At 59.0% G+C, this 24,123-nt stretch overlaps 1 non-coding gene across 1 annotated transcript; it reads right to left on the reverse strand.

Annotated features, from left to right (window-relative positions):
• Positions 1-21,430: 21,430 nt before the first annotated feature.
• Positions 21,431-21,594, reverse strand: LOC149521128 (U1 spliceosomal RNA). The gene has a single exon (XR_016348128.1). It is a non-coding gene; the product is annotated as a U1 spliceosomal RNA (small nuclear RNA).
• Positions 21,595-24,123: the final 2,529 nt, after the last annotated feature.

The raw sequence follows: 24,123 nt of genomic DNA on the forward strand, positions 1-24,123 counted from the left end.
GCTGGGGAGCCCTGCCTGGCAGAAATGGCAGCTCCCTGCACTCGGGCCCTGTGACTTTCGCAGCCTGTTCCGCCCCCTCTGCCCCACGGAAAGGCTGCGGGCGCATTGGAGAGAGTCCAGGGGAGGGCAACCAGGATGATCAGGAGGGGGTGATGGTGCTGGAGCCGCCTCCTTCTCCCAGCCCCGGCTATGGATGGACCCTGCCCTGGGCCAGAGCAGACGCCGTTCCTGTCCCTGGCCCCCGACGTCTTGCCCCCTCGGCGGTGCAGGGGGCTGGTGTATCTCCGCTGTCACAGGTGGGCTTTCCCCGCAGCCCCGCGGACCTTTCCCCACCCCCAGCCGGGCTGCGTTCCGCACAAGGGTGACCAATTAAACTGGTTGCGATGGGGGCGGGGATCCTTAAAACGGAAGGTTAGTCCATGAGACTGTGGAAGGGCCATTTCCCCCCGGCCGGCCGCACCCTGGCCTGAGACAGCAGCGAATCTCAGCTCTGCGCTCCTCGCCTCTCGCCGGCCGCTCTGCACCGCCGGGCGAGGGCCGCCAGGCAGGGAAGGACACTCGCTGAGCCGGCCGGAGGGGAGCGCGAAGCGGGACACTGCGGGCCCGGTGTTTGCAGGGCGGCCCTGGGCGCGGCATGTCAGTGCCCGCCCCTGCTTTGCCCCCGGCTCCCCCTGGGGCTCGCCGGGCCCGTTAGCAAGGCTCCGCCGCTGCCTCGGACCGCGGTTTGGTGCCAGCGTGGGGCGGTATCGCGCGCCCATTGATTTCACACCGTTAGCTGCCCGAACAGCTCCAGAGATCGGTCCTCCAGCGCCTCAGGCGCCCCTCGGCCAAGCTGAGCTGGTAGCAACGCGAGGGGGCGGAGGAGAAACACGTTCCGGAGAGTGCGGTGTCCAGATGCCAGGGTGATGGGCGCAGGGGACTCTGTCACCCGAAAACTCTTCCCGGATCTGAACTCCTGCCCTTGGAAGGGGAGGGGGAGTGAGAGACCAGCGCCCAGTGAGCCGTGAACGCCCCCGGCACTAGTGTCCTACCAAACCCACGTTGCTTCCCAACCCTGGAGCGCCAGGGCGCAGGGAGGAAACGGCTGATTTACCTCCAAGGCAGGTCGGGCAGCAACGGGATCCCGGCTCCCACCTCCGCACGCAGCGTCTCAGGGCCAGAGGCAGGTTCCTCCGCCCATCTCTGCCCGGCGCGTTCCCCTGCGCCCCGGCCCGGTCAATGGAACCTCAGAGCCCAGAGCAGCGACCGAGGCTCCTTCGCCCTGTCCGGTGACGCGCCTCACGCCTCAGCCCTGAGCCAATTGGGGAAAGTCTGCTCCGGTGCTCTGTATAGCCTGCTGCGGGCAGGGGACGCCTCCCCAGTCCCGGGTCCCGCGGGGAACGTTGCCGGCGAGGGAGGATGAAGTTTGGTCTATTTCTGAATGACACCGGCAGATGTAAACTTCTAGTCCCTACGGCAAAGTCCCGAAGAGGGGAGAAACTTTGAACCCTGAAGCAAATCTCTCTGTGGCGAGCGAAGAAATAACATAGTGTTTCTAGGAACCCCTGTATCAGTAACTCAAGAACTAGGGGTCATGTAAAATGAATAGGTAGGAGGTTTAAAAGAAAGAAAAGGAAGGTTCCCCCTGTGAAGACGCGTTGGGGTTTTCCAGTCTCCTGCACTCCGTAGTGGCACGAACAGACTCCACCAGCCAGTAGAATAGAGGGGGTTATTTGCTTCTCCAGGATACAGCACAGCACAGATGTAATCTGGTTACACGGCAGGCCTGGGATACCTCAGCCCCTCTTAGAGATGGGGGTGTCTGGGCCCCTAAATCCCAGCCCGTTGCCTTACCTACTTCCTCCATGATACCAGACAACCAAAACTCCTCCACTCTCCTCCAGCTCTGCCCACCAGCCAGGGCTGACCTCACCCTCCTTTCTTTGTTCCGCTCCCTGGGAGGTAACTGGTCAGACAGGTTCAAAGCTCCCTTTGCATAATGACTCATCCATGCCCTGCTTGGCCCTGCTACAGACAGCAGCCTGTGGAGGTCACCCACAGCCCACTGTGCATCATAGCAACTGTGACGTAGTGGGGGTACCTGGCTGGTTTCTATGCTGCTGGCTCTGGGGGAACCCCCACTGGCTGCTGTGGGTACCACGACCCAGCAAAACAGGATGAGTCACTATGCAAACCAGTGGCCAGACACTCCCCATGGAGAGGAACAAAGGAAGGTGCAATGCTGCCTTGGCTGGGGGGCAGGGCTGGAAGTGAGTGAGTTGGTTGGGGGCTGTTGGAGGGCATGGAGGAGAGCCTAGGAGAAGGGGCTGGAGTTTAGGGGCCCAGTCTCCCCCATCTCAAGGGGGCCTGAGGCATCCTAGCCCAGTTCCTGTGACCAGATTACATCTGTGCTGCGCTGTATCGTGGAGAAGCAATAAACCACCCTCAATTCCACTGGCTGGTGCAGTCTGTTTGTGCCATTTCGGGGTGCAGGAGACGGGGAACCCCCAACGCGCCGTCACAGCAACTAGCAAGGTACCCCCACTAACGTCACACCACCCCTTCCACCACCGCATACACACATACACAATGTACAGTAACCTGTGGAACTCCTTGTCAGAGGAAGTTGTGAAGCTCAGGACTTTAAAAGGGTTCAAAAAAAGAGCCGAGAAATTCAAGGGGGTTAAGTCCATCAATGACTTAACTAGAATGAGCAGGGATGGTGTCCCAAGTCTCTAATTGTCAGATTTTGGAAATGGGTGACAAGGGAGGGATCATTTGATGGTTACCTGTTCAGATCATTCCCTCTGGTGCACCTGTCATTGGCCGCTGTTGGCAGCCAGGATACTGAACTAGATGGATCTGTGTTCTGGCCCAGTGTGGCCGTTATGTGTCTCTCATGATATTTTAACCCCTACTCTATGTCTTTTTTCAGATAAATCTTTGTTACAGAATTCGCTTTGCATCTGTATTTGGCTAAGAGCTGAAATAATCATTGACCTGGTGGGTGATGTCTCTAAGGACTTGTCGAACTTTTTATGCGATGAACACGATTCTAATTAATCCTCATTGTATTTGACTTGGCTGTCTGGGTGGGAGCCCTAGGCTGCGTTGTATTTCAGGCTTCTGGGCTGTTTGCTTCCTGGTTTGGAGAATCTAAATATTAGACTAACAGTGTGGGGGTTTCTGTGCCCCGTTCTTTGCCATTTGCCCCAGTAGAGCGATCGTATCCTGGTCCCACTGGGACTCCCATCAACGCTTCCTGATATTAGTATCCTCTGATGTCTTCATGCTTTTCATGACTGCCCTACGCCAGCCTTTCCCCGACTGACCGGTTTTGCCTCCAAAGGTTTGGCGCTAACAAGGCCCAGCGGGACTTGCATAATGGGACTTGCACTCCCTGTACCTTGTATAATTGCCTCGTTTGCTTTCCCCGATGGGGAAAATAGTTCGGTTCGTAATTAAACATCAGGTTACTTGTTGGGAGATTCTTGTCCCAGGCTGTTCCAATGTCCTCGCACCGGCCCCTTTACACGTACGCAGTGCGTGCTGCCGCCTATAGGGCACTTCAGAGCAGAGCTGCCGGAGCTCGTCCTTGCTCGCTGCTGCCCCCTGTGGGAACGTTACAGCATCGATGCCTTTCCCGCGGTTTTCTAATTGCTGCTGAAATCTACTGGGCATTATTCAGAGTTTCTGACCGCTCGTTTCCCTCACTCACTCCACGCCTCACTGGGCTGCCGTCTGGTGTCGGGTTCACCTCTGCGCTCTTCCCATTTTCTTCCTCCCACGCCTCCCACGGTGCTTCTTTCCGAATTCTTGACTCCCTTGTGCCCCCTGATGGCCACTCCCACCGCTCAGAGCCAGCGCTGGAGCCAGCGCGGGAGCGCGGGGCCCGCCGGTGGGTGCAGGTAGGAGAAGCAGCGAGGGTCGTGTGAACGTCAACGGCAAGTTCATGTCTTTAGTCCAAGATTAGTGAGACGCAACGTGCAGACAGAAGCTTCCTCCTTCTCGCGTTCAAAGTTCTTGTGCCGTAGGGAAGCTGCCGTTTGCAGAACCCGTCCCCGCGGTATAACATCGAGGGATTCCAACAGCGCTAGTTCTACAAAATAACAAAGAATAAAACACTTCCATTCCCAGGCCCAGAACCATCTCCTGCCGCCACATTCCCATTCCCACCGCCACGCGTGTTCTATTCAACATCCCACCCCTCCTACCCCCGCTGAACACTGCCCGTGTTCTCACTGTGCGGGGCTTGTGAGCGCCGCTCCCAGGAAATCCAGCCCTGGGCTTTGCAGGGGGAGGTTTCTGACCGAGCTCAGATTCGCTTCCCCTCGCTGTGTCTCTCTCGCAGCGATACTGGGCGCTGTCCCCCGCTCTCAGGTGAGTCAATGAATGGAACCAAACACCTTTCCTTTCTCAGGAAGATTGGCCAGCTCCTGTGGCAAGTCAGAGGCAAACTGCCCAGGGAGAGGCAGGGATTCATAGAATCCGAGGGTTGGAAGAGACCTCAGGACTCATGGAGTCCAGCCCCTGCCCAATGCAGGAAAAAATCTGGATTAATGGAAGAAAAACTGTATTTAAGGTCCGTCCCCCCAATCGATTCAGCGTGTGTCTCTGGGTGGTTTCATTGCCCCAGTAACTGTCACCGCTGTGCTGGGTTGTTTAATATCTTCGCGTTCTGTGGCTCTCTTCTGTGCTCTGTGTCCTGCGCTGTGCCCGGCGCAGTGAGAGCCGGCGAAAGCGGGGCTGCAGGGAGACCTGGTTTTTGGAAAGACTCAGTGATTTGGCCCCGGCGGTACTGGGCATAGGCTGTGTCCTGGCTGTGCGGGTGAATGTCTCCCACCCATCTGCGCTATTCCCAAGGCCTCCTGACCCAAGCCCAGTTGAAACTGCTGCCTGTGTGGCGGGTGGCACCTAGCCAAGGCGGGAGATTTCACCGCCCCCCGGCCGGACTGGAATAGCTGCGCCTGGGAGCGGACGGGGGCGGGGGTGGAGAGGGGAAGCAAAGCGGAGCAGAGAGAGAATTTTCAGCCGACCAAATCTCTAGTTCTCCCTCTCCCTCCAGTACTGCCGCACGAACAGTCACAGGCCCGTGCAGAGCACAGACGTGTTTCCGCTGCCCCCTCGTGGCTACCGAGACCATAGCGATTCCGCAGCCTGGGTTTTTGTAGGGCCACAAGCCGCTTTCGTATCAGTGTGTGTGGGTGTGTGGTTCCCGCACAGTAATAGCGGGCGGTGTCCTCGGGCTTCAGGCCGGTCATTTGCAGGGACAGCTGGTTGTTGCGGTTGTCCCTGGAGATGGTGAATCGGCCTTTCACTGAGCCTGCGTAAAACTGTTGGCTCCCATCGGTGTAAATTCGCCCGACCCACTCCAGCCCCTTCTCAGGAGCATGGCGGATCCAGCTCATGTCGTAGCTGCTGAAGGTGAAGCCGGAGGCTTTGCAGGAGAGGCGCAGAGAGTCTCCGGGCTTCTTCACATCCCCTCCGGACTCCACCAGCTGCGGCTGGGACCGGGCACCTGGGAATAACGACACGTATAGAAAATAGAGTAGCCGCAGCGGCTAAATCCGCCCTTCCCTGCAGTGAAATCGAAATGAGCGATACCTTCCAATGCAGCTACAATGAAAATCAAACCGAGCCAAAATCCCATTGTCCCTGGCGCTGGCGGGGGAAGTTCTCAGGGGACTGGCTGGTCACTGCCCAGACCGAGGGGGCTGCGGATTGTCCCTGCGGGTGCAGCCTGGGCAGAAACAGGGACCGATTTAACCAGGACACCAGCTCCGTCATTTGCATACCCCTCCCTATGAGAGGCACAAGTTCCTCCTGCCAGGGATCTGACTGACTTGTCCCAGGGATCCGGGAGCAGGAGTCAGACTGCCGCGGCCTGGGTGTCTGTGCAGCTCCCGGCACCTCTGGGCTCCGGGGAGGCACGAGCCGCTCCCTGCACTGACTGTGTTTTCTCCCGCAGGGATTGAGGGGCCGGATGTTGTCAGGTGCTTTGAGGAGGGGAACAATCGGCTCTGAAGCCCCCAGGGAATTTCTCCCCCTCCCCCAGTACAATGGGAGCAGGATTTTCCCTGCCCCCGTCCCAGACACTCACAAGACAGGGAGGCCAGGAGGAACAGGCAGGCGAAGAACGAGTCCATGATGCTCGGAATGAAGGAACAGGCCGGGCAGGGCTGTGTCTGGGCAGAGACTGAGGCTCCTAGGACCAGGGGCTGGTATTTAACCGGGAACCCTCGGGCCGGGATTTGCATGCGGCTGGCAGCCAGCGGGGATGGGCGATGAAAGGGGCCGGCGGGCCGGTGGTTCGGGGCTAAATGGGGGAAACTCACTGAGCTGCGGAGGCTGCTGCCCTGCCCCGGGACACTAGAGAAGTGGCTGGCGGATCCGTTAGGCCGGTGTCAGGCCGGGATCTCTCTGGGCCTGGCCCCTGTTACCAGGCAACACTCGGGGCTCTGATCAGGGCGGGAGGGGAGGCTCTCGGGTCAGCGCCAGAGGCAGGAAATGAAAGACCTTTATTCTGAGGAACTCGGAACTATCCGCAAAGATCGTTCGGGCGGCTCCTGCCCCCAGGGACATCCAGGGTGCAACTGCCGGATTCAGTCCTGCCCCAGCGACAGGGATGAACATCCCCAATAAAGAGCCTCACCGAGACCAGTGACGTCACGCTGCATTTTTACCCGCCGGGTGCAGGAAAGGAGAGTCCAGCCTGGTTACCTTTGGCTGAGCTAACGGCGGGATCGGTCCAGATGGAGAACCGGTCTGGTTACAGGAGATCAGGGTGGGTATAGTCTGTCATCCCCGCCCCCGTCTCAGCCAGGAAAACATTAGAAAGAAAAAAGGAAATAAAGAGCCGTTAGCTGTGGGGCAGGGCCTGGAGGTGACACCCCCGGAAACCCTCCCAGCCAGGGTCTGGGTATTCGACTGGGAGATACAAGATCCCCCTGCCAGTCCCTTCTCTAGCTGGGGGGGACTGAGGCCGGGCGGTGGGTTCGAGGCTGTAGGTTCCATGGGGAGCCCGGCGTTCTAAGAAGGAGCCTCAGCCCCTTGTGTGACTCGAGCCCCCAGCGCGCTCCAGGGACCTCACACAGCGAGAGCTGCCGCCGGGCCCGTCTGTGTCTGTGACACCGTAACGCAGGGCGGAGTCCGCAGCTCTCAGGATGAGCTGTTTGTGGATCTTCTGCCCCCTTGTGGTGAACGGGGAAAGGTGGATTCTGCAGCCCGGGTTTTTGTCTGACCACCCGCCGGTTTCGTGTCACTGTGTCTCTCGCACAGTAATAGCGGGCGGTGTCCTCGGGCTTCAGGCCGGTCACTTGCAGGTGCAGCAGGTTGTTGGGATTGTCCCTGGAGATGGTGACTCGGCCTTACAGGGTGTCTGCATAGCGCGTGGTGCTTCCATCCGTGCTAATATCAGAGACCCACTCCAGCCCCTTCCCGGGAGCCTGCCGGAACCAGGTCATCCAGTAGCTGCTGAAGGTGAAGCCGGAGGCTTTGCAGGAGAGGCGCAGAGAGTCTCCGGGCTTCTTCACATCCCCTCCGGACTCCACCAGCTGCACCTGGCACCGGGCACCTGCGAATAAAGGGATGTTAGAAGAACCGGTAGAAAACGAACTAGAATTGTCTGGGCTTCTGGTCCTGTTATTTGAACAGGGACACGAAAATACCTTCCAAAACCGCTACAATGAAAACAGCAGCGACCCAGAGTCTCACTGTCCCTGGTGCTGGAGGGGAAATTTCTCCGGGGACTGGCTGGTCACTGCCCAGACCCAGGGGCTGCGGATTGTCCCTGCGGGTTCGGACTGGGCAGAGAGAGGGACAGATTTAAACAGGAACCTCTCTCCCCTATTTGCATGGCCCGCTGCTTATAACGGTCCCAGCCACCTTTCCTTAGCAGAACATTTCTGGCTTGGGGCTCAGGGCGGAGTCAGACCCTCCCTCGCTGTGTCTGTGCAGCTCCCGGCCCCGGGGCGGGGGTTTAAAGGGGAGAGAAGCAGCTGCCGGGTGTGAGCCAGTTCTCCGGTATTAAATTTAGGGCTCGATTGTCATCTAGTGATCCCGTCGTGGGGGAGTGACTCCGGGGCTCTACCAGTGCGGCCATCCGGCCAGGGGGTCAGTGCCTGGGGAGGGGCCGGGTCACAGCGTTGCTCGGGGCCGGGACACTCACCAGAGGGTGAATGACGGGCTGGCGAGCGCGGTGTGTTCGGCATCCTGTCCCCAGGCGCGGGCGGGGAATGAGGGTTTGGAATCAATCCAGGGGGTGACCCGGGCTCACACAAACCGCAGACGAAGGCGGCGAAGGGAAGCACCAAGAGTCGGTCAGTGGAGCGGGGATTTGTGCCAAGGGGGCTCGGGGCGGGAGGGTGCCGGAGGGCTCCCCGACAGCTCGGAGGTGTGACCGGCAAAGGGAGTCAGGCTGCATTTGCCCCAGTCACAGCCGCAAACAGCGGGAGGGAGGTTCTGGGCTGTAGCCGAAGGAGGCAGGTCAGGAGCGGCGCTGGGTCACACATTGGGGCGGGGGGAGCTCTTGGCAGGGATGTTAAACCTTGTCCTGCAGCCATGTTGTTACCAGGTTCTGGCCAAGTTTGATTTGCACACGCAGGCGTACGGGCACTTCTTTCTAGCCTACAAATATGTATTAACCTCGTCTGCAGCTCAGGAATCCCGCGAGGGTCTTTTCCAAATCTGAAGTATATTCTGAACCAATGGCGAAATTGTCTTCCACAGTCACATCTTGAATCCTCCATGTTAATGTCATGCGAGAAGGACCTACTGCCCGAAATAAATAATGGGGACGTTACGAACGACCTAGCATCCAAAAGTTCCCACGCGCCAGGGAGGCCAGGAGGAACAGGCAGGCGAAGAACGAGTCCATGATGCTCTGGATGAAGGAACAGACTCCCCGCAGCCAGGCCCGGCAGGGCTGTGTCTGGGAAGAGACTGAGGCTCCGATAACCAGGGGCTGGTATTAACCGGAGTCCCTGGACCGGGATTTCCATGCGGGTGGCACCTAGCCAAGGCGGGAGATGAAAAGAATCGGCGGGGCGGTGGCTCGGGGCTACATGGAAGAAACTCACTGAGGTGTCGCACCCGCAGCGGGACACTAGAGAAGTGATTCACGGGGTTCCCCCGCCTCTTGCACCCCCGTAGTGGCACGAACAGACTCCACCAGCCAGTAGAATAGAGGGAGTTTATTGCTTCTCCAGGATACAGCACAGCTTAGCTTGTCCTCTCCACGCTTCCCAGACAGCCACTGCCCCCCCCCCAGGCCTTGCCCCCCAACCACGTGTTGGTCTCCGCCTTCCTTACTTTGTCTCCCTCCCTGAGAGGCTGAGCCTGGGTGTCTGGGTTAATACACATTTGGGAGAGTCAATGAGAATCTCCCATCACAGGGCAGGGAGACCCCGGGTCACAAAGCAGACAGCACCCCCACTTCGCCACCCAAACCGTAAATATAGTTCGGGTGGGTCCTGCTCCCAGTGACATCCGGGGTGCAACTGGCGGATCCGCCCCGCCTCAGTGACAGGGATGAACATCCCTAATTAAGTTTCTCAAAGAGACCAGTGATGTCACGCTGCGTTTAGACTCGGTAGGGTGCAGGAAAGGGGAGTCCAGCCTGGTTACAACTAACGGAAGGATTGGTCCAGAGGGAGAACCGATTGGGTTCCAGCAAAAAAGAGAGAGAAATGGGGTGTCCTCCCCTCCCCCTTCCCTGCCAGGAAAACATAAGGAAGGAAGAAAGAAAATCCCTTTTTGTGGGGTACGGCCTGGAGGCGACAGCCCCGAAAGCTGTGAGCCCAGGGGCTGGGCACTCTCCTGGGAGGTACAAGATCCCCCTGCGGCCCAGTCTTTGGCTGGGGGCGGAGCTGAGGCCGGGCGGTGGGTTCGAGGCTGTAAGTTCCATGGGGAGCCCGGCGTTCTAAGAAGGCGCCTCAGCCCCTTGTGTGACTCGAGCCCACAGCGCGTTCCTGCGCACCGACACCCCCAGGGCTACACCCAGGGCCCCGGCTGCCTCTCTGAGACAGTAACGCAGGGCGGGGTCCGCAGCTCTCAGGCGGAGCTCTTTGTGGATCTGCTGCCCTCTTGTGGCGAACGGGAAAAGGCGGATTCAGCAGCCCGGGTTTTTGTGTGACCTCACGAAGTTTCTGTGTCACTGTGTGTGGCACAGAGATAGCGGGCGCTGTCCTCGGGCTTCAGGCCGGTCAGTTGCAGGTGCAGCAGGTTGTTGGGGTTGTCCCTGGAGATGGTGACTCGGCCTTTCAGGGAGTCTGCATAGTGCGTGGTGCTCCCATCCGTGCTAATATCAGAGATCCACTCCAGCCCCTTCCCGAGAGCCTGCGGACCCAGACCATGGAGTAGCCTCCAAAGTTAAACCCGGAGGCTTTGCAGGAGAGGCGCAGAGAGTCTCCGGGTTTCTTCACATCCCCTCCGGACTCCACCAGCTGCACCTGAGACCGGGTACCTGGGAACAAAGACGCGATGCAAACATTAGTATCAAAATATTCCGTACAAATACAAAACCTCCGTCCGCTTCTCCAGTGTGCTTAGATAGAAAATACCTGGCAAAGCTGCCACCACGAACACTAAAGAGACCCACAATTTCATTTTCGCCGTTGCAGGGGGCAGAGGTGATTGCTAGTTGCACAGACACCGGGAGCTGCGGGGTGTCTCTCCGGGTGCGGACTAGGGAGAGAGAGACACCGATTTAAGGAGGCCCCGTCACCGCCATTTGCATATTCCCCTCCTTATCATTGGCACAAACGCCTTCCCTTAACTACCGAGTCACTGACATGGAGTCTGCGGCAGAAGGAATCTCCCCCCGCCCCCGGTGTGTTTGTGCAGCGCCTGGCACAGCTCGGGGGTCCCGATGGGCTCTCACAGCGCTGGGAAGAGAAGGAGACATGACGTCACTTAGCTCTCCATTCATGTCTAGGGGTTGCCTGGGAGCCGGCTGTGGGGAAGGGAAATAGTTTCACTGGCGTTTGTGGGTTTCTGCTCACGTGGTGCAAGGGAGGGTTCGTGTTTGTGGCGAGGCCGGAGGAGCGAACATTTCCCCTCTCTGGGCTGGTTTGGTGGAGACTGTAGCTTGGGCCTGGGGCCTGAGGGCTGTTTAATGTGATTCGGTGCCTGGATCCCACAGACACTCAGGGCGATTCTTGCTTCCTGGGACACGCGAGCCCCAGTTCGTACAGTGTCTGGAACTTTCCCTCGGTTCCCTTCCCGCTGCGCTCAGTGGGTGCGATGCGGTGCGTGGCCGATGCCGCTGGCCCATTTCTGGCCGCTCACCCAGACTGCGATGCGTTGCTGTTGGGAGGCTCTGCCGGCAGCCAGGCTAGCAGCAGGCGGAGAGGCAGGTTAAAGGGTGTGACGTAGTGGGGGTACTTGCTGGGCTGTGGTGACCCCTGCTGTCTGGAGCAAGACCCAGCAGGGAAAACCTCGCTAGGCAGAGGTAAGGCCAAACTTGTTGAGCCAGGGGCCAGACACCCCCCATGGAGAGGAACAAAGGAAGGTGGAATGCTGCCCTGGCTGGGGGGGCAGGACTGCAAGGGAATTTAGTTAGGGTTGGTGGCTGTCTGGGAGGATGGATGAGACAGCCTAGGGAGAGGAGCTGGAGTTTTAGGGGCCCAGTCTCCCCCATCTCAAGGGGGCCTGAGGCATCCTAGCCCAGTTCCTGTAACCAGATTACATCTGTGCTGCGCTGTGCTGGAGGAGCAATAAACCACCCTCAATTCCACTGGCTGGTACAGTCTGTTTGTGCCATTTCGGGGTGCAGGAGATGGGGAACCCCCAACGCGCCGTCACAAAGGGTCTGGCTGGGGGCGCCCCCCACTTCCAGCCCTGGTTTCCCTGGGACCATTGGGGGGAGCTGCAGCGGGGCGTTGTTCCCGTTTTCGCTGTGCCGGGGGCGGGGGGGGGAGGATGGAGAGGAGGGGAGTGCTGAGTCTGCTGCGTCCTCTGCCCTCCCCTGGACAGCCGGGAGCAATAGGACGCAGCAGGCTGCGCCGCACTTTGCCCTCACTCCCTAGTCACAGGGAACCAGGAAACAGACGGTCAAGGACCGGGGGCGTCTCCGGGCTTCTTCACATCCCCTCCGGACTCCACCAGCTGCACCTGGGAGCGGGCACCTGGGAACAGAGACAAGTTGTCAGTATTGGTATCCACGCGAGGGAAATGTGATATTCTTCTGCCGTTGTTCAGAAGAATTAAATACCTTCCGAGCTATAGCGACACATAGAAAGAGCAAAAATGTCATGTTCTCTGGTGGTGGCGGGGAAAGTTCTCGGAGGACCGGGTTAGGGTTAGGTGCTGCTGTGACGACGCGTCGGGATTTTCCCGTCTCCTGCACCCCCGAAATGGCATGAACAGACTTCACCTGCCAGTAGAATGGAGGTTGTTTATTGTTCCTCCAGCACAGCGCAGCACAGATGTAATCTGGTTACAGGAACTGAGGCTAAGAGGCCTCAGTGCCCCCCTTGAGATAGGGGAGTCCCAGCCCCCTCCCCAGCTCCTTCTTCCCTGCCTTCCAGCCAGGAACTAACTCCCCCTCTTCCAGCCCTGCCCACAGCCAGGGCAGCATTCCACCTCCCTTTGTTTCTCCCCATGGGGGGCCGTAGGTCAGACAGGTTTTTGAGTCACCTTTGCATAATGAGGTTTTCCCTGATGGGTCTTGCTCCAGACAGCAGAGGTCACCACAGCCCAGCAAGTACCCCCACTACGTCACAGCTGGATTGGCTGGTCACTGCCCAGACCCAGGGGGCTGTGGATTGTCCCTGAGGCTGCAGCCTGGTTACGGGGAGGGGCAGATTTAAACAGGACTCCGACTCCCTCCTTTCATACTCGTCTGCCTCCTTCTAGTCGCCTGCTCCTGCCAGTGATGGGCTTGACGCGGTCTAAGGCTCTGGGTGCAGGAGTCAGACTGACCCCTCCCAGGTTTCTGCAGCGCTTGGCACAAGGCTCTGGGATGCTTCTTACACTTTCGGATACCTGGGGGAGGGGGGATGTATTTCCTCACACAGGAATTGAGTGACCGGCTCCTGCAGTCTCCACATCATCCCTGTGACTCAGAGCTCAGTTTGGCTAAGCCCAGCCAACCTGTGGAACTCCTTGCCACAAGATGTGGTGAAGGCTAGAACTTTAACAGGGTTCAAAAAAGAGCTAGATAGATTAATGGAGGTTAGGCCCATCAATGGGTATTAGCCAGCATTGCTAGGAATGGGGTCCCTAGCCGCTGTCTGGAGTGACAAGGGAGGGATCACGTGAGGATTTCCTGTTGTGTTCCCTCCCTCTGGGGAATCTAGTACTGGCCACTGTCGGCAGACAGGATACTGGGCTGGATCGTCCTTTGGTCTGACCCAGTCTGGACGTTCATATTTTCTTACCAGGATTATATCCTTACAGATGTGGGAAAGTGGGTAAGTGGGAAAAAGGCTCCCGGGGGCTGAGTCTGAGGCAGGACAAATATCAGCCAGGAGCAACAGCAGGTAATTAAAATTTCAGAGCTGTATCCCATTGGCTTTTCTGGCTCCCTACTGACACCCTGAGCTACCCGTTTAACCCTTTGGTAACCGTCCCGGAGACCGACAAACAGCGTCATGGAACGGGAGAGGACTCGGCATGAGGGGGAAAAGCCGCTTCCGGGCTTTGTCACAGCGAGGCCTGTGCTGACAGCACCAGATAAACCGGGAGTGGGAGGGGGACATAAGGTGCTGGGGGCTTTTCACAGAGAAATCTCTGTCCGTCTGTCCGTTCGTCTGTCTATCGGTCTGTCTGTCTGTCTCTCTCGCTCTCTCGTTCACAAAAAGGGAGAGAAAACTGCCTCTTGTGTCTCTCTGTGACTCTCTCCCTGTCTGTTCCTAGCAGAACGTGCAAATCAACTCTTGGGGGTTTGTGTCTAAGTTCATCGTCGCCAGCTCCGAGGCGGGCCAGACCTGAGGCCGATCCTAGAAGCAGTTTGTGGCCCTCCTCTTGGCAGGCCCGTGGGTTGGACTCGGCTCCCGGGGCCCGCCTCTCTCTCTGTCCCGGGGACTCTGCGCTCCCGATTCAGCTGCGCTTGGAGGCTGCTTCCCCTTTCTGTGCGGGGGCCGCGTTGCTCTGTGTCACTGTGTGGCCACGGCGCAGTAATAGGTGGCGGTGTCCGCAGCTGTGAGCGAGCGGAGCTGCAGGGACAGCTCATTTCTAGCCGTGTCTCGGGAGAAGGTCAGGCGGCCCTGGAGAGACGCGGCGTAGCTTGTGCCCCCAGAAGAACTGATGTACCCCAGCCACGCCAGCCCCTTCCCCGCAGGCTTCCGAAACCAGTCCCAGCTCTTGCTAGCCAGGGACACCCCGGAGACAGCGCAGCTCAGGTTGAGGGTCTGTCCGGGCTTCACCGCGCCGGGCCCGGACTGGACCAGCCGCACCTGGGAGCGGACACCTGCGGGGAAAACAAAACATCGCGGCAATGAATCCGATCAGCCCCCTCGCTGTGTGTTTCCCGGCCCCTGCAGCAGCCACTCACCGCCCGGGGCGGCCACTAGGGCAAGGAAAAGCACCAGGCGCTTCATTGTGTGCGATCGAGAGAGACACTGCGCCCCGCGGGCCGGAGCGGGCGGGCCTGTCTGGGGAGAGACTGAGGCTCCTAGAAGCAGCGGTCAGTGTTAAAGAGGAAGCCCGGGGGCAGGGATTTGCATGCGGGTCTCACCCAGCGGGAGTACAAAGGGGCCGGCAGGGGCAGCTCTGGATCAGAGGGGACGTGTCATCCCCAGGCACAAAGGGGACAATTCAGCCCTGACCCGGAACCGACATCTCAGATCCACCCGCAGAGAATTAGCCCGGGGCAGGCGGACACAGGAGCATGGACACCGCCCCACGGGTCGGGCCCTCGTTCCCTCTAGTCCCAGAACAGCTGCGGGACAGTGACCAGTGACAGAAGCGCCAGAGCCAGTGAGAAACCCCGCAGTGGCCAGGGCGTGGACCCCTGCCTTCCCCGTTACATCTCGCTCTGATTTCCAATAGAGGGGGATTGACTTCAGCTCTGAAGCACCAGGTTTAACATCCCTTCAGACGCGCGGGGAGAGGGGCTGAGGCACGATCTGGTCTGGAGGCTTTTCATAGGCGTGTAGGGGATTCATAATACAAAGTAATGAAATCAGGCCATCAAAATACCCTACTTGGCTTTAAAATTCCATCCTATGCAATGTGCTCAGAGCTAGGAATCCAGAGTTCCTGACCCACCTCCTACGTCTTCTCCTTCAAACCATCTTTGCTCCCCCAGCCCAGCTGTGCCCAGCAGACACTCACATCCACCCCCTCATCTCAGACAGCGGCCAGAACAAAACAGAACCCCAGACCGATCATTGTCATTCTCCTCTCCCACCGCTTGTGTTACAAATCAGGAAACCCGCCATCTGTTGGTGAGGCCCCCTGGATGCTCCTTATCAGGCAGTTTTCCTGCTTTATTTGCATGTGGGTGTGGCGGTGAGTTGGGGTTTCCATCTCCTGCACCCCCATAGTGGCACGAACAGACTCCACCAGCCAGTAGAATAGAGGGAGTTTATTGCTTCTCCAGGATACAGCACAGTACAGATGTCATCTGGTTACAGAAACTGGGGGAGCCTGGGCCCCTAAATCCCAGCCTGTTTCCTAGGCTGCTTCCTCCATGATACCAGACAGAAAACTAACTAACTTCCAGCCCTGCGCCAGCCAGGGCTCCACCTCCCTTCTTCCCATTGTTCCGCTCCCTGGCAGATAACTGGTCAAACAGGTTCAAAGCCCCCTTTGCATAGTGACTCATCCCCTGCTCTGCTGGGCCGTGCTGCAGCCAGCAGCCAGTGGAGGTCACTCACAACCCACTGCCCAGCATAGCAACCAGCAAGGTACCCCCCACTACGTCACAGATGAACAAACTCCTTTCCTGCGCTGTTTTATTTCCTCTCCCCTCTCCAAAGGGACCAACGTGGCAGCCACTGAAGTGGGGCCCCAAGGAAACATCCCTTCTTCCCAGTTTCCGATTGTCTATGTGTCTGCGGGTCATTTCCTCTGATACCCATTTACCAACCGCAGGGACCCTCATTGTCAGCAACTGGGGCATCGCCCAATGCCCCGGACTATTTAAAGGGGCCCCGTTCTCTGGACGGGGCCGCAGTGATGGGGGCTGGGAGACTCGGGTCTGTCACATTGCCTGGGAGGGCTGCCAGCCCATAGCCCCCTCTCCGCGCCGAGTCCCAGCATCTGTCTGGTTTGGATGCACCCACCAATCAGTGCCGGAGCCGAAGGAACTCTGAGCGGCCCAGGGCCAGTGGGCAGAGCAGTCCCCGGGGGGATTTCACGTTAACAAGGCTGTAACTTTTTGTAACCGTGGGAGCAAGCGGGGAGGGACCCAGGCTGGGATTACACGGAGGGAGCTGAGCTGTGGGGTAGAGTCGGGCACAGGGATGCAGGGCGCTGTGGCCGAGGGGGCGAAGAAACCAGGCTGGGAAGGGGAAAGAGCGGAGGGCTGCAGGCAGGGGTTGGCAGAGACGCTGGGAGAAAGGAGCTGAGTTGGGCACAGTGCCCCTCCGGGCAAAGCTGGGCTGTGGCCAGAGAGGGGAAGGATCCCATTTGGGCACAGTGCTGCTGGAGGGCAGAGTGGGGGAGGTGGGTGGGAGAGACACCTTGTGACGTAGTGGGGGTACTTGCTGGGCTGTGGTGACCCCTGCTGTCTGGAGCAAGACCCAGCAGGGAAAACCTCGCTAGGCAGAGGTAACGCCAAACTTGTTGAACCAGTGGCCAGACACCCCCCATGGAGAGGAACAAAGGAAGGTGGAATGCTGCCCTGACTGGGGGGGCAGGGCTGCAAGGGAATTTAGTTAGTTACTGTGGGAGAGCATGGAGGAGAGCCTAGGAGAAGGGGCTGGAGTTTAGGGGCCCAGTCTCCCCCATCTCAAGGGGGCCTGAGGCATCCTAGCCCAGCTCTGTGGCCAGATTACATCTGTGCTGTGCTGTATCCTGGAGAGACAATAAACTTCCTCTATTCCACTGGCTGGTGCAGTCTGTTTGTGCCATTTCGGGGTGCAGGAGACGGGGAACCCCCAACGCGCCGTCACACACCTCCAGGCCGATGAATGTGGGACAGTGACCGACGACAGGGGTTTCTCTGGGTGGGGGCAGGAGAGGACTGCGCTCCCCCCACCAAGGCCCATTTATGTGTTTTGGAAGGAGGGTGCGGAATTCTTGAGGGGACATCAGGTGAACATCTGTATACTAAGGAGGCCCGGAGTTCGGAACCTGACGGGCTTTTTCCACGCGGATTAGACCCACTCTGGCACTGGGGGAGTTTTGAAGGATGGTCTGGCGCATCAGTGCCCGGTGCCCAGGAAATTGCAGAAGTGAGCCCCAGAAGCCAGGGCGGTTGCTCTTGCTTTTCCTGTTTTCTCCCTCACTCTGGGACTGAGGCGGATGTGGAGATGTTGGGCCCTGCAACAAGTCAGCTTGGGAAATCCAGGTTCGAGTTCCTGCACCGCTAACAACCGATCCCCGCATCTGGCTTTTCCAGCTACTCCTTTGTACCTCCATGTCTGACACCGGCCGCACCAAAACGTGAATAGTCATGAAGCCCGGTCGTTCTTGGACACAGGGTCATGGATGGGTGTAGAGACCTGGGGCCTAGTGAGAGGGATTCTGTTTACACTGCGGGCCGAGATCCCATTGCTGCGCCTACAGTGGGATTCCCTGTGGAAGTGGTGCCCCCTCGCGGCGCAAGACAGAAGGACGATTCTGCAACTTGAGTTTTTGAATCAGCCTGTCGGGATTCCTCTTGCTGTGTCTCTCTCGCACAGTAATAGCGGGCGGTGTCCTCGGGCTTCAGGGCGGTCAGTTGCAGGTGAAGCAGGTTGTTGGAGTCATCTCTGGATACTGTGAATCGCCCTTTTACCGAGTCGCTGTAGTAGCCAGAGCTATAAATGCTGGCGATCCACTCCTTCCCCTTCCCGGGAGCCTGCCGGATCCAGTGCATCCAGTAGCTGCTTAAGGTGAATCCGGAGGCTTTGCAGGAGAGGCGCAGAGAGTCTCCGGGCTTCTTCACATCCCCTCCGGACTCCACCAACTGCACCTGGGACCGTGCACCTGGGAACACAGACATGCTATCAATATGGGTATCCACGCAAGGGGGATTGAATATTCTTCTGCCGTTATTCAGCGGGAGAAAATACCTTCCCAAGCCGCTACAGCGAAACACAGAACGAGCAAAAATTTCATGTTTCCTGGTGCTGGAGGGGACGGGTTAGGGGTTAGCTGCTGGATTGGCTCGTCGCTGCCCAGACACAGCGGCTGCGGATTGTCTCTACGGTGCAGTGTGGGCAGGGGGAGCGGTGGATTTAAACAGGGCACTGACTCCTTCATTTGCATACCCCGCAGCTTATAAAAGCCCCGCACTGCTCCTGCCAGTAGTGTTCTTTACTCGCCCTACGGCTCTGGGTGCAGGAGTCAAACTGACCCGGCCTGGGCACAGGGCTCCTGACACTTTCGAAGCCCTGGAGGGAACGAAGCCGGCGGTGACTGTGTTTTCTCATACAGGGATTGAGAGACAGGCTGGTGCCAGGTGTTATGGGAGCCAGTGGTCGGGCTCCCAACGCCCCTTTGGGAGAGCATCGATCTATGTGCGGGCAGGGGGCTCTTCCCTGGGCTAGTCAGTCCCTTTGTAGCAACAGCGCCACCTGCCGATAAACACGCGGCACTTTCACTCATACGGGGGAATGGTTCCCATGGCTTGTGCTCCGGCCTTCGACCCGTGGAGCTCTCCTGGGCACTTGCTAGAGAGCCCCTCAACTCTGTGCACAGGCTCTGGAGGCTTCTCCCCTACAGGGAGCACTGGGCCTGCAGGATTCAGCCTTGACTCTCCCTGCAGCATTCATGGCTTGGGAAGTGGAAGGGGGCAGAGATCGGGCTTTCAGCAGGGTGTGTGTGGGCCGGAACAGATAAGTCTAGGGTGGGGAGCACTGGGACTTCAGGGGGCACTGCGGATTACGGCTACAGCCTGAAAAATTGCTGGAAATTCATGGGAGTTGCGCCGGGTTCCGGGCGTCAGTCTGCGGGGCGCTGGGAATTCAGCATGGAAGGGGCTGCCCGGGATCAACATTTCAGCCCCGCAGCAGGTGCCGGGATTTGGGGCTTCAGCACCGCAGCCTGAAAGGGCTGACAACACCCCCCCTCGCCCTCCCACCACCCTTGAGGAACCCTTCTTTAGGGTGCCCGTGGCGAGGGGTGACTGAAACCTCTGACTCCCCCCCCCCCACACACACACCCTGACTTCTCTGTCGCACACTGACTGCCGTGTCTTTTACTGGCTCCCTGTAGTCCTGCCTCTGCACCCCTGCCTGAGAACGCTCCCTGCAGGCACCGCCTGCCGCATTCGCCTGAATTTACCTCTCCCACCAGGATAATACTTTTACTGTAAATAGGGCGACCATCAGTCCCGTTTTTAACGGGAGGGTCCTGTACTTAAGACCCGCTGAAGCTTCCCTGACTTCTTTTCTAAGAACAGGCTAATTGTCCTGTGTTTTCAGCTCCTGCACTCCCCCCGCTGATCAGCTGGTGTCACCGTACACAGCAGCCGCCTGTTTGTGGCTGGCAGGTGAATGCGATTCTTGAAGGAAAAAGTCATTGGAGCAAATAATATTTTAGGCTAGAAACTGGTAGACCAGCCGCAAAACCCCCTGGCAGGAGGTTGAAGGTCACACAACCGAACAGCTCTCCTGGCTTTAGCTGCCTCTCAGCCTGGCTGCTCCAGTTTTGTGCCTCAGGAAGCTCCCGATCGAAAGCAGGCAGGAGGTTGACGAGAAGGTCTCGATTCTGTGGGGCCACGGGTGGGGTGTGGAGAAAAGCGCAGCCAGATGAAGAGGTTCTGGAGAACACTTTCTGGCTTTGCAGCCCACTGTGAGACAAGCGGCTGGGGGAAGGAGTGGGAGGGAGGGAGAGTGTTACCCTGGACCGGGACACCTGGCTTGGGAGGCTGTTATCTGGTCTGGGGACACGTATCTGGTGGGGTGTTGTTGCCTGGGTTGGGGACCCGTGGCAGGAGGGGGGGACTCTTACCTGGGCCTGGGACCTGTGGCTGCAGGGGCTGTTACCCGCCGGAAACACGTGGGGGGAGGGGTGGGAGCGGGAGAGGCTGTTACTGAACGTGTCATTGCAGCTGAAATGCTCGGAAATCACAACACCACGTGGGGGCTGCAGGGTGATTCCCGCCAGATTTTTCCGGCAGTTCGACATGGACAGAAACCAGCCCCCACTGCGCGTGCGCAGAACAGTCGCCTCTGGGGCATCAATGCCTTGTGCTCAGCCTGGCACGGGACATGGGAGCTGAAAATCGCAGGGCGCTGGGCCACTCCGCAGCCGCCCGGAGACTGACAGCGCGTGCGGATCGGCCCCTGCAGTGGGGGAAGGAGAAACACCCCATAGAGGGGGGGCACCATTTACACACACGACAGCTGCCCCCAGAGATGGCTGCGCCAACTCAGCACAGAAGATTGCTCCGCCTGCGCGTGGGGCGGTACCACCCAGTCGGGAGAGAGGGGTCTGGACACTTCCGAGGGGAGGCACCTGGGCGGTGACAAACGCAGCAGGGGCCGATCCTCATCGTGTGACTGTGGGGAAACCCCCAGGACAGCGCGTCACCCCAAGGAGCGGCGACACAGCCCCGGACACTGACCGGGCAGCGCTTTGCCCGCCTGAGTCCCTGCCCGCCCCCATCTCGGTGCTTCCCCTCCCCGCGGGATTCACACTGACAGCAGCGGCCCCGTGGTGCTCCTCCGGGACGTGACTCCCAGGCGGGGACACTGCGATGGGTCCCGATACAGTGTCGGAGTCACTGACCGCCCCCTCCGGCGGAAACGCGCGGGGATGGCCGCACCGACCCCATCGGACTCCGACCGCCAGTTCGCAGCGCATCGGACCCGCCTCTGCAACGCCTCGCAACACAAGCCACGGCAAAGCCCCCCGAGGGGCGGGGTGTGTCTGCCGGGGCCGGGGTTCGCACGCGGACAAATGTTCCTGGCTACGAGCCTCGTTGGAAATGTCCCGGTGCCTCTGACCAACGCCCCTTTCCCATTCCCAGCGCACCTGGCCAGCGGGCGACCGAGGGAGCGGTTCTCGGGAATGGTGTTTATAGGGAGGCGATGCAGCAGTGGTGAGTTGTGGGGGGTGCGCAGAATGCACCAGCCCGTTTGTCTCTGCGAGTATCTAAGAGGAAAAACTAAATAGACACCAAACCTCCCTCGTTCTCGGCATTCCCTGGAACGTGACCCTGCTCCGCCAGCACCGCCCAGCACAGAATCTGAACATAACTCCTGCAACCCAACCGCAGCTCCAAACCAGACTACACAGGGTTAGCTCTTGGGAAAATCTATCTCACAGTATTTATCTGCATGCGTGCAGAATAGATAAGAACCGTTAATCCTGTGTCCTCAACGCAAAATTATCTTTCTTTCAAAAACAATACCAGGGGAAAGCGCGCACGCAGTCCCCCACTACCACAAATTGTGCAGTCGAGTTTCCTCTATTTAAGGAAATCGCAGGGGTCAACGCACCCGTAGTGCCATGGATGGGCCTCACCCTGGGAAAACCACCTTCCTGAGCGTGGTATTTCCCCTGCCAGGTAAGTATAAACTCTTGTCCCAGAGCCCCCGCCAGCCCTCAAGTGCCCCGAACTCTCACATCACGGTGGCTCCCACCTCCACCTCCAAACAACCCCGCCGGCACCGCTTCCCGCTGCTGCCAGCTGCCCCGCCCCTGTCCCCAGACCCCACCCAGAGCCCCGCTTGCAAATTAGGGCCCCGCTCTGCAGCCCACTCCCACTCCCACAGTGCTCCGCTCGCACACACATCTGCATACGTGCTCACGCGGCTCCGCCCCTCCGGATGGGCCACGCCCCTGACTGCCCTTGGTCCACACTCTCCCCTGTGCAGCCAGACCCGGCTTTTCAGCTGCTCAGCGGCCTGCAGACAGACCCAGGGGCCTCTCTCAAGTGCTGCCCGAGGGGCGGGGGGTTAAGGGAAAGTAGCGGGGAGGGGGACAAAGGGGCGCAGCAGGAGAGGGTGCACCCGCGCTCACTGTCACCGGCGGGGAAGCCGCGTAGCCGCAGGTTTCCCACCGGTGTGGTCCTGTCCCCTCCCCGGAACGAGTCACCAGGGGAGCAGATGGAGCCGGGGGCGTGTTGCTCTGCTGCTCCTGCTGCGGTCAGTGAGTGTTGGTGGCGGGGGGGGGCTTCTGCGGGTTCCTTGTGGGTGGTCTCCACATATCGGCCCCTACAGACCAGCCTCCCCAGCTCCCCAGCCCCAGAGAGTGTCCTTAGCGCCGGACTATGAGGTGAGTCTCTCTCTGGCCCAGCACTTATGGCAGCCTGGCATCGGGGATTTCCGGGTCTGCAGGTTTGAGGCAGCTGTAACCGCGATCGGGGGCATGAGTTGGTGGGTTTGTATCTGCTGCCTTCAGACAGCGATTGTCTGCCCTGGTAGCGGGACCGGCCCTGGGACAGACCCACATTTCCTGCCGCTTCGTCCTGCCACATCCAGTTTTTCCGGCGGCTGCGATGGCTCCGGTCCCCTCCAGCTGGAGCTGACTGTGTCGTAATCTGAAAAGTGATTTAGGCACTTGGGGCTCTAAACTCCTTCAGCTGTCTCTGATTCTAAGACACTAGAGGGTAATTTCCCGGGTTCACACGGGCAACCACTGGCCACGGTGAGTGAGGAATTAGCAGGAGCCCTTGGCTTTCTCACTGGGGTTTGTGAAGGGCTGTAGCTGCGGTTTGTGTCACTGCATCACGCACAGTAAGACGTGGCGGTGTCATCGGCTCGCGGCTCGCAGGCTGCTCAGTTCATGGATTTGTCCCTGGTGATGGTGAATCGCCCCTGGAACGCCGGGGAGTAGCCAGTGACACCACTACCAGGAGAGATGTATCCCGCCCAACCCCAGGCCTTTCTCGGGAGCCTGCCGGATCCAGAGCAGGTTACAGCTGGTAACGGTGCAGTTTTACATGAGAGCTTCACGGACTCTTCGGCCTTCTTCATTTCGGCCCTAGACTGGATCAGCTGGACCTGGGAACTGGCCCACGACCCCCAAAAAGCTTCCACTCTTCGCTTGTAAACGGCCTTTGCTCTTCTCTGCCCGTGTATTCCTGTGGCCCGCGGGGATACAGCAGAGATCTGCGCTCCAAGCAGTTGCTAGTTCAGACCTGATCACGCAGACACCGGGAGCTGCAGCCTGATGACTTTGTTGCTGCGCTGGCCGCGGGATTCCCTGTGGAAGTGCTGCCCCCGCGCGGCGCAGGGGAGAGCGATTCTGCCGCTTGTGTTTTTGTATCAGCCTGTCGGGATTCCCCTCGCTGTGTTTCTGCCGCACAGTAATAGCGGGCGGTGTCCTCGGGCTTCAGGCCGGTCATTTGCAGCAGGTTGTTGGGGTCATCTCTGGAGATGGTGAATCGCCCTTTAATCGAGTCGCTGTAGTATGTGGTGGAGCCGTGAATCTGGGCGAGCCACTCCAGCCCCTTCCCGGGAGCCTGCCGGACCCAGTGCATCCAGTAGCTACTGAGGGTGAAGCCAGAGGCTTTGCAGGAGAGGCGCAGCGAGTCTTCGGGCTTCTTCACATCCCCTCCGGACTCCACCAGCACCTGGGACTGGGCACCTGGGAACACAGACAAGTTATCAGTATTGGTATCCACGCCAGAGGAATTTAATATTCTTCTTCCGTTGTTCAGCGCTAGAAAATACCTTCCCAAGCCGCTACAGACACAGAGAAGGAGCAAAAATTCCATGTTTCCTGGGGCTGGTGGGGAAAGTTCTCCGGGGGCTGCGGATTGTCTCTGCGGGTGCAGCCTGGTCAGAGGGAGGGACAGATTTAAACAACACTCTGACTCCCTTATTTGCATACCCCGCCTCATAACAGACATGGCGCGTTGAATATAAGAGACTCGGCATGCTCATGCCAGCGATGTGCTTGACACGCCCTAGGGCTACGGTCAGACTACCCCGGCCTGGGTGTCTGTGCAGCGCCGGGCACAGGGCGCTGGGACCGTCTTGACACTTTTGGACATCTGGAAGAAATGAAGCCGGCGGTGACTGTGTTTCCTCACACAGGGGCCGATAGACTGGCTGTTTCCAGGTGTCATGGGCGCCAATAGCCTGTTTCCCAAAGCCC

Source organism: Pelodiscus sinensis, chromosome 30 (assembly GCF_052426305.1).
Source record: "Pelodiscus sinensis isolate ZL-2025 chromosome 30, ASM5242630v1, whole genome shotgun sequence".
In the NCBI taxonomy this organism is placed as follows: Eukaryota; Metazoa; Chordata; order Testudines; family Trionychidae; genus Pelodiscus; species Pelodiscus sinensis.